The following is a 7,974-nucleotide window of genomic DNA, read 5'->3' as shown; positions in this document are numbered from 1 at the left end:
ATTATTCCAGGTTAACATGGTTAATAACATATTTATGAAAATAACACATTGCTTTGAAGATATACTGTATTGTAAATTGCTTTCAGTAATGTGCATTTCCTTCTTCTTGCTAATATTTGGAGCTGGACCATGTACAAACTGAGGAGCATCCAGTCATGGATGAAAACATCCCAACAAGAAAGTCTTGTTTTCGTGCCATGCTTTTTCAGAGTGACATATGCTGCCCTCAGCCTGGCATGCAGGAAATCCGGTAATCCTCAATAGACAGAGCTGCACACTTGATTGGACTTAAAGGGTCCGTTCACCAAAGCAGATGAAGAAAAACATCCCACACTTCTGCTGCCTCTTATTAATGATTTCCTGATTCTTCTTTTGCACGTTTTTATTTTTAGTGATGTTTCTTGGCAGCTACTTACAAAGCTCAGAGGATGACTGCTAATGACTCTGGCAACATCCTGACCAGCAGGTCGGCGTTTTCCATTTTCCTCATGAAATACTTTGGTGCTCCTTCAGTAGACCAGCACATTAATCTGTACAGGCATGCATTGCTTAGGAACACAAATCCTAATAATTCAGGTGACTCCAGGCTTTCCTTGTACTTGAATGTCACCAGGAGGTGGATTTCTAAACTTTGTTCATATTTTTAAACTCCCATTCCCACCAAGTGATGGTGCTGTTGACCCCTTAGTTCTTCAGCTATCATTGCTTTGCTAAAGTTTTCATTTGTTTTTCTTTTGCTTTATGATTAAATATAAAATTGAAGCCTCAGCTGTACTTTGTGTTTAATGCTAAATATTATAAATATCTCCTAAAGCTTTAGCATGGTGGCATTATCATCGACTAAAATTCCTGCTCAGGCATGATCCCAAGACAGTGGTGGAAAGAGTTGTTTTTAGAGAATACTAAATATATAATCCCAGTGGAAACAGCTAGCTGCAGGGTTTGTGTATGATTCTTAAAAATAGACTTACATGAAACTTTGGCTGCCAGCTGGTCCGTGCAAAATCAGAGGCTTTCACAAGGGGTGTCCATTACTCCCATCTGCTGTCCTTTTACCTCCTCGGTTAAACTTTCTTTGTCTCCTGCTTTCTGATGAGAAGGTCAAGCAAAAAGATGCACTTCCGCTGATAATAACTGAGGTGGGGTTTTAACTGGAAATGTCTAATACCGGGCTTGAAAACACTGACAGGTAAAGTGGGTCAGAAAGAATTGCCTTGCAAAGAACTGACAGCTTCACTAAGTCTAAGATATTATATTTGGCAGTAGTGTCTCTCTCCAGCTGAACAAGCATTTAGAAACAAAATATTAATTTCAATCTCTTTCTTCTTCAGGCTTGTCTTTTGATGGTATTTCTTGCATTCCCGAATTAGCATAGATAACGGAATGGTGCATTTCTATTTCTTTCGGTAGGCATACTTCCCCTGAAGAAGATAAAGGATCTCAAGGATCCATGTGGGTGGTGAAACTATGTCTTTGCCATCTGAAGGCCTGCGTGTTTGCAGTGCTAACAGACACTGGTTCCTTTACAGTATGCATGACTTACTGAAAAATAAAGGAAGAGGCAAAGAGAAAGAGCTTGTTTTGAAATTTTGACTGCAGTAAAATTTGCTGTGAAAAAGAAATTTCTGCACTGGTTCCTCATGCTTCCATGAATCCATCCACACCCCCCCACAGCATCATATGTCAGACGGGGGGGGGGGGTCGCACCCTGCGCAGGTCCCCAGTATATATTTTTCTATTGTGGTCAATTATTGCATTCTATGTTTAATTTATTATAACATTTTATCGACTAAAAATTGCATTTCAGATTAACCTACCCATCAATATATAAAGTAAGTAAAACAAGCTTCAACCTTTACACAGTAATAATTCAATGTTTATGATCCAGTAATGTCCAAACTTTAAAATACTGGTTCTTTTACTTAAATACTCTTCAACCACTATGTCAAATAGTTCATAAGTACTAAATTAATTTCAGATGCTTGTGAAAAAACTGTTTTTAGGGCAATACACTGCACAATAGAAAACTAAAATCATATTTACTTGTGACCAGGAGAAACCCTTGTTCCTCCATCCCACATACCGAGACTGTGCCCCACTTTTTTTAAATTGGCTCTAGTTTACAAAACTAGCCACTTTCAGGTCACAAAAGCAGTGATTAATTAGTTGCTAATCTGAAGGTCACCTTCACCTGACTGTTTCTCTGTCTGATCTGGCCTGCGGTAACCAGGTTTCCCACTTTAGGTGGAACTGTAAAGCAGTCACCCTATCCTATAGCATCGTGCCACATTAACTCTGTATGCCCTCGTTCACTACATCTTCTGAGGCACTCCTCTTTTCCTGTATATCCACTGTTCTTCTTCTGTATATGTCCAAACCATCTCAACCTTATCTTGCTAACCTCATCTCCAAACCTGCATTCCCTCTGAAACACTCATTTCTAATCCTGTCCATTCCGATAACTTCCAGTAAAAATCTTAGCATCTTTAAAATCTGCCGCATGTCTTTTTGCAAACATGACACATGGGCAGTTCTTGCTACCATCTTGTAAACCTCCCCTTTCATTCTTGCTCAGGTCTTATGTCTAAATTGTGATTCCCTCACTGAGACTGTAAGTCATATTTTCAGGAAATTTACATATATAATGACACAAGTTGTGGCAACACACATTCAGAGTAATCTTAGATAGCTTACTGGGAAGTGATTTTTTAAAATTATTATTTTCATAAGATTCAACCTGAATCCAACAGAAAAATCGTGCTCTAGCCAAGCGTGCTGATTTGATTCAGATTTGGTCACCCTATCCCGGCCATACTGTGAAAGGTAACGGAGTACAAGGAACTACAAGAACTATTAATACTTCCCTAAAGTTTGTATCGAGTTGCAGTATTGATGCAGAATACGTTTACACCCTCTTCATCCAGATGTGAGTACGCGCGTGCCCGTGCATCTGCTTTGCTGTGTGCGCGCGCATTATAAAGACCTTTTAGTTCACGTGCGGAAGAGACTGTAGTGCGGGGTGGGGAAGAAATGACTTGTGGGATGCGAAGTAGCCGGCGGCAAGAGAGGCAGAGGAGGCTGATTGACACACAGAGAGAAACGTCAGGGAGCGGAGCGGGAAATAAAAGAGGGAGAGTTATAAAACATCCAGCGTTACGGTTAATTTAAAGCCTTGCAGACATTTCGATCTGCGCACACGAACAGCGGATACCGAGCGGAAGAAAAAAAAAGTTCAGATCCCACGAATCAGCGCGTGGGAGTGGGAAGCAGGATCGTGACTGACTGAGGCAAGCTCCACTGTCTGTCTCGTTATGGCAGGTAATTGACTTTAACCGTTACACATAAAATAATATGGACGGGCTTGAGTCTTTACAGTGAGACCCCGCTCCCAGAAGCTCTTAGCTGCGGTAGCTGCAAGATTTCGCAGTCGAGTATCGGTTTAGCTAACGGTAGCTAGCTAGTGCTAGCGTTAGCTAGCCAGCTAACTCAAGTGTCATCCTCCATCTGGCCTGCCCTTACCGGCTAATGCTAGCTAGCTAGCTGGCTGTTTACCGGCCCGGGACCATTTTCGTAGGCTAACTGTGCACGCCGTATATGCTAGCTATCCCCAAAACCTCAGTGCTTAGATTGACTCATTCACAGTTTAGTCTAAGGTTGAGTTTTTTAATTTCGAAAAGATTAAACAAATGCCTAGAGGGGCAAATTTTGCCTAGCATGCCGTGATTGGCTTCGCTCAAACTTTGACATTACCCACATGCAGGCTAGCCCTCCAGGCCCTGCTGCCGACTGAACAGTTTTTGCCTAAAATGAGTTAAAAGTCATCAGGCTTTTTCTTTTAAAACGAGCATGCTCGAGCGGAAAAACGAAGGAAAAAAAAAAACCTCAAAGCAAAGCAAATAAAAGCACTATGGTCTAAACCAGGACTCTGGCAGAGATGGGTTTATTTAGCGCAGTGTTGATTTTCAGTTCATTCATCAGCTCAGTAGTTGTTTGAAATCGTGTTGGCCTCCGTAGCCCCCCCCCCTAGCCAGATGGGACTGATACTTGTAAAGGAAAGAAATATTTATCTAGTGACATATTTGGTACATGCATTTGATTCATTAGGGTGGAGAAATGAATGACACTGCATGTTATCCAGCTTTTAAAACAGATTTTTGAGTTCACTTTGAACGCCCTTTTCTTTTTTGGGATCTTTGTCTTGCAGAAAGTGCAGGCACTGTGAAGCTATTACATTTTGTCCAGATCAGTACTTTTATGATTCGGTCCAGAATATGTGTGTGTGTGTGTGTGTGTGTGTGTGTGTGTGTGATGAATCCGTGGTGACTCATAGATGTCCTTGATTTTTCTTCAGAGCGCGTGTGTTTCAATGTTGTTAAAGACAAATCGGACCAGTTTCCACTTAACCAGTAAGAGAAACGATCATCTGTGGAAAATATGCCAAACATTTTTGTTGTGCAATGAGCTATGCTGATGGAGAACCTGTTGAGGCGAGTGATTAAAAGTTATTATTGAATCAGGCAGCAAGTTTTGTCTTGTTGATGTAGATTTCAAAAATAAGAGACTGGCATTAGGAGACTATCTGCCTCCTCAATTGACCAGGCCTAAAATAAAGAATGTGTGGAGATAAATACTTTCACATCCTGACATTTGGAGTTTAGTCGGTATTTGTGAGATTTGAACCGGACTCTGTATCTCAAAGTGAGAAACCACACTACCAACTAATCATGGCTTAGATCTAGCATGTTTATATTTTAAAATTGCCACTTTCCACTTGTTGCTTAATGTGCCTGTGACCCAACAGTAATATCTTTATGTTAATGTTAGTTTGGAGAAAAAATGACATTTTTGTCATTTTTGAGGCTGGACTTGCAGAAGTTGTGAGAGGATATGTGCACATCTATGACCACACACATTTTTGCAAGAACCCAGCTGTCTCGTTTTAATTTCTAACATCTTATCAATTATCCCTTGCAGTAACAGGCAGCAGGGGACACTCATATGATAGAAGTTTTCTTAGGAACTTGTTTACATTGTCCAGAATGTGAAACTTTATTTAATAAACCTGCAACCACCCAGAACTAAATATTTATAATTGTATTACTGTAGGTCCTGGAGGTGACATGCAGTGGTGCTTCTCTCAGGTGAAAGGAGCAATTGATGATGACGTAGCTGAAGGTAAGTGAGGAAAATTCATTTGTTTAATTGTGCAATATCGCACAATTTAGCCATAGTGGGGTATGCCTTGGTGAAAATTCAGACATTTTTTTTCTGTTTCCTGTTGGCAGCAAAATCTACCAGAGAGTGAGTCTGAGGCTAAGGCAGAACCTACAAAATATTGGTGCTGATGCAAATCCCAGTTTCATAATTTTTACAATTCAGTGAAAATTTTCATAATTTCATAATTCAGTCACACTAGAAGCTTGTGAACAGACATTCCAAGCAACTGTGGCCCCAGGCTGTTAGGAGACCACCAAGAGCTGACAAACTTTCCCCTTTCCCCCTTTAACCAACCAATCTAGGGATGTGCAATGACATTTCTGTAAGAAACCTTCCCAAAGGGGCCCCACTTGCGGGTGCAGGGTGGGGTGGGGTGCAGAGTACACCAGCTGTTTCAGAAACTGTTACATTGAACTGATATCTAATGTTGCTCCTTTCCTGCTCAGACGTGTGTGATGTAGTGATTATAAAGTCTGATTGGACTGTTTGCCATTGTAGAGGACTGTGCTTTTTAAGTGCCCTTCTAGTTTTCACTGAAGAGGTGCAACCTAAACACTTGATGCTGCCCCTGCTTTCCATTAAAGGCTTTCCATTGGTGAGTCACTGGAAAGCTCTTTTTGAAAAAGGCAATGCAGACATTTAGATTGCTGCTGGAAACTTGCTACTGGGTCTTTCTGTACCTTCTGTACATGGATCAGCCACTAGATTTGGAGGTTTTAGCATTTTCAAGAGGAATGCTTAAAAAAAAAGAAGCTGAGTCAGGTGTGTAGATAATTACCTGCTGATGATGCATGGCCACTTGTGCTGTTCCATGCACTCTGTTCTTGGTTGCTCATTGTGGGAGTATCGTACTTTTCAGGAAAATTGGAAAACAGGACCTCCAGATGGCTGATGGACAAAAGCTCAGAGGCTGAAAGGATAAATCAATAGCTGTGAACCACTATCAGATGCTGTAGAGTGGTTTGTACCTCCTGTTAGATGTGATTTCTGGTGAATTATAACAACCAAAAAAAAGGATTAGCACAATGGGATAGTACAAAGTGCATTGCCCCTCAACCTGCCCTTACACACACGAGCGGACAATGCAGTGAATTGCTGAGGATGTTGTTTGCATTACACTGACTTCACAAGTTAATGGGGACACTCGGCTAAAATGAATGCTACAAATTAAAACTGCACTGCAGTAAATCCTACGTTTCAACACGCTTAATTTTTGTTAAATAATTTTGGTGATGTAGTTGTACGGAAGGTGGGCATCAATATTTGTATTTAATTAACTGGTAAGTGAGTGAGCATTTAAAAATATATATTTAAGTCCGTCTTTCTTTATTGCCCCTAGTATTTTGCAAGAGCGCTGTAGTGTCACTTGTGGTGGTGAGAGTGCATATTGTGGGTAACTTTTGTATCTAAAGATTTCTAAAGAGTTCATGAACTGCAGTCTTTAAACTGTGTGGTAAGACTCAACAACAATGGACTCCTATAAACAAGCCACTGATGATCTGAATATGAGGTAACTTATGTCAGCAAAGTAGGGGAAGGCCATAAAAAAATATGAAAACACTTCAGCTCATTTTTACAGCTTTTTAAAAAACTTATTTGAAGGAGGAAACTATGGGCAAATGTGGAAGTCAAAACAAGATGGAAGAACAACATCACTGCATGTTTCCTTTTCCAAATGGAAATATTCTTGCACAGGCAGGAGCTGCAGGAAGGTTTAGCTGAGAGATGGGTGGATTGTGCAGCACTGGTGATATGAACTATGGGCCATCATATAGAAATACAAGAAGAGTTTTCTAGCACAAACTCTTTCGACACAAACTCTAAAGGCACGTTTGAAGAAAAAAAGGAGCTGGATTTGATTAAAAGAGCACTTAGTCAGATGGAAGGCATGTGGATGGAGGTATTCTGTTTTGAGGTGGGAGGTCAGTCTGAGCTTCCTTTGCAGGCAATGGTGGAGGAAACGGCTATATAATCAGCTTATTGTGGAAATGACATGTAACGCGACATGGCTATCACAGATATTAAAACGATGGATAATGAAAGTCAATATATATCCACACTGTATGCAGTGAAGTGAGAAATGTACTATTTTTTTTTTTACTGACAGAACATGTGAAAGGGTTCAAAGCTGTCAGACTGCTACAGAGTTCCATGTGAAGCATGTTGCATTCTCTAGATTCCAAGTGCACGGCCATGCCTGGAGTTTTGCAACAAAAAACATACAGAGAATATCGTAGTACTGATGTAGTTCTTTCACTGCTTTACAAGTAGCAGCATGCCCAAGTTTTTCAGGTCATTTCAAGCCACATGCTAACCTTATTTCAGGATGTGGCATTTGTATTTTTGATGTCTTTACTTTAAAAATTAACCAAATACGGTCTGTCCAAATGATTTGCTTGGATATATTAATCCTTACTCAAGGCCTCAGGGACTGTGTCGTTAACAATGACCACTCGCTGCAATTTCTTGGAGCATTGTCTTTCTGCTCCAATGGGCAACAAAGGGTTATGTGTGAGTGAGCTTCAGTGTATAAAGCAGCATACTGCTGCTGGGGGGGGGGGGGAGTGTAATTCTGTCAGAGTAAGAGGGAAAGAAAAGATGAAAACTAGGTTAGTGATCATTTTCCATCTGCCCGACGTGCTGTGACATCCTCCTGCATCTACAGGCCTACTTGCCTGTCTGCTCTCTGATTCTCACAAGGGTAAATCCAGGGTTAGTTGAGAATAACTAAGTGGTTTCCTGGTGTACTTTCTCAGT

General features: G+C 40.7%; 1 protein-coding gene across 1 annotated transcript in view; it reads left to right on the top strand.

The window, feature by feature from the left end:
- Positions 1–2,896: 2,896 nt before the first annotated feature.
- ppp2r2ab (protein phosphatase 2, regulatory subunit B, alpha b) overlaps positions 2,897–7,974 on the top strand; it is a gene marked incomplete in the record, with an annotated part of 8,092 nt that continues 3,014 nt past the window's right edge. Inside the window, 1 exon segment of the mRNA XM_025908575.1 lies at positions 2,897–3,275.

This window comes from Oreochromis niloticus, linkage group LG7 (assembly GCF_001858045.2).
Source record: "Oreochromis niloticus isolate F11D_XX linkage group LG7, O_niloticus_UMD_NMBU, whole genome shotgun sequence".
In the NCBI taxonomy this organism is placed as follows: Eukaryota; Metazoa; Chordata; class Actinopteri; order Cichliformes; family Cichlidae; genus Oreochromis; species Oreochromis niloticus.
Note: the sequence above shows the minus strand (reverse complement) of the source record. Positions and strands in the feature narration are given on the sequence as shown.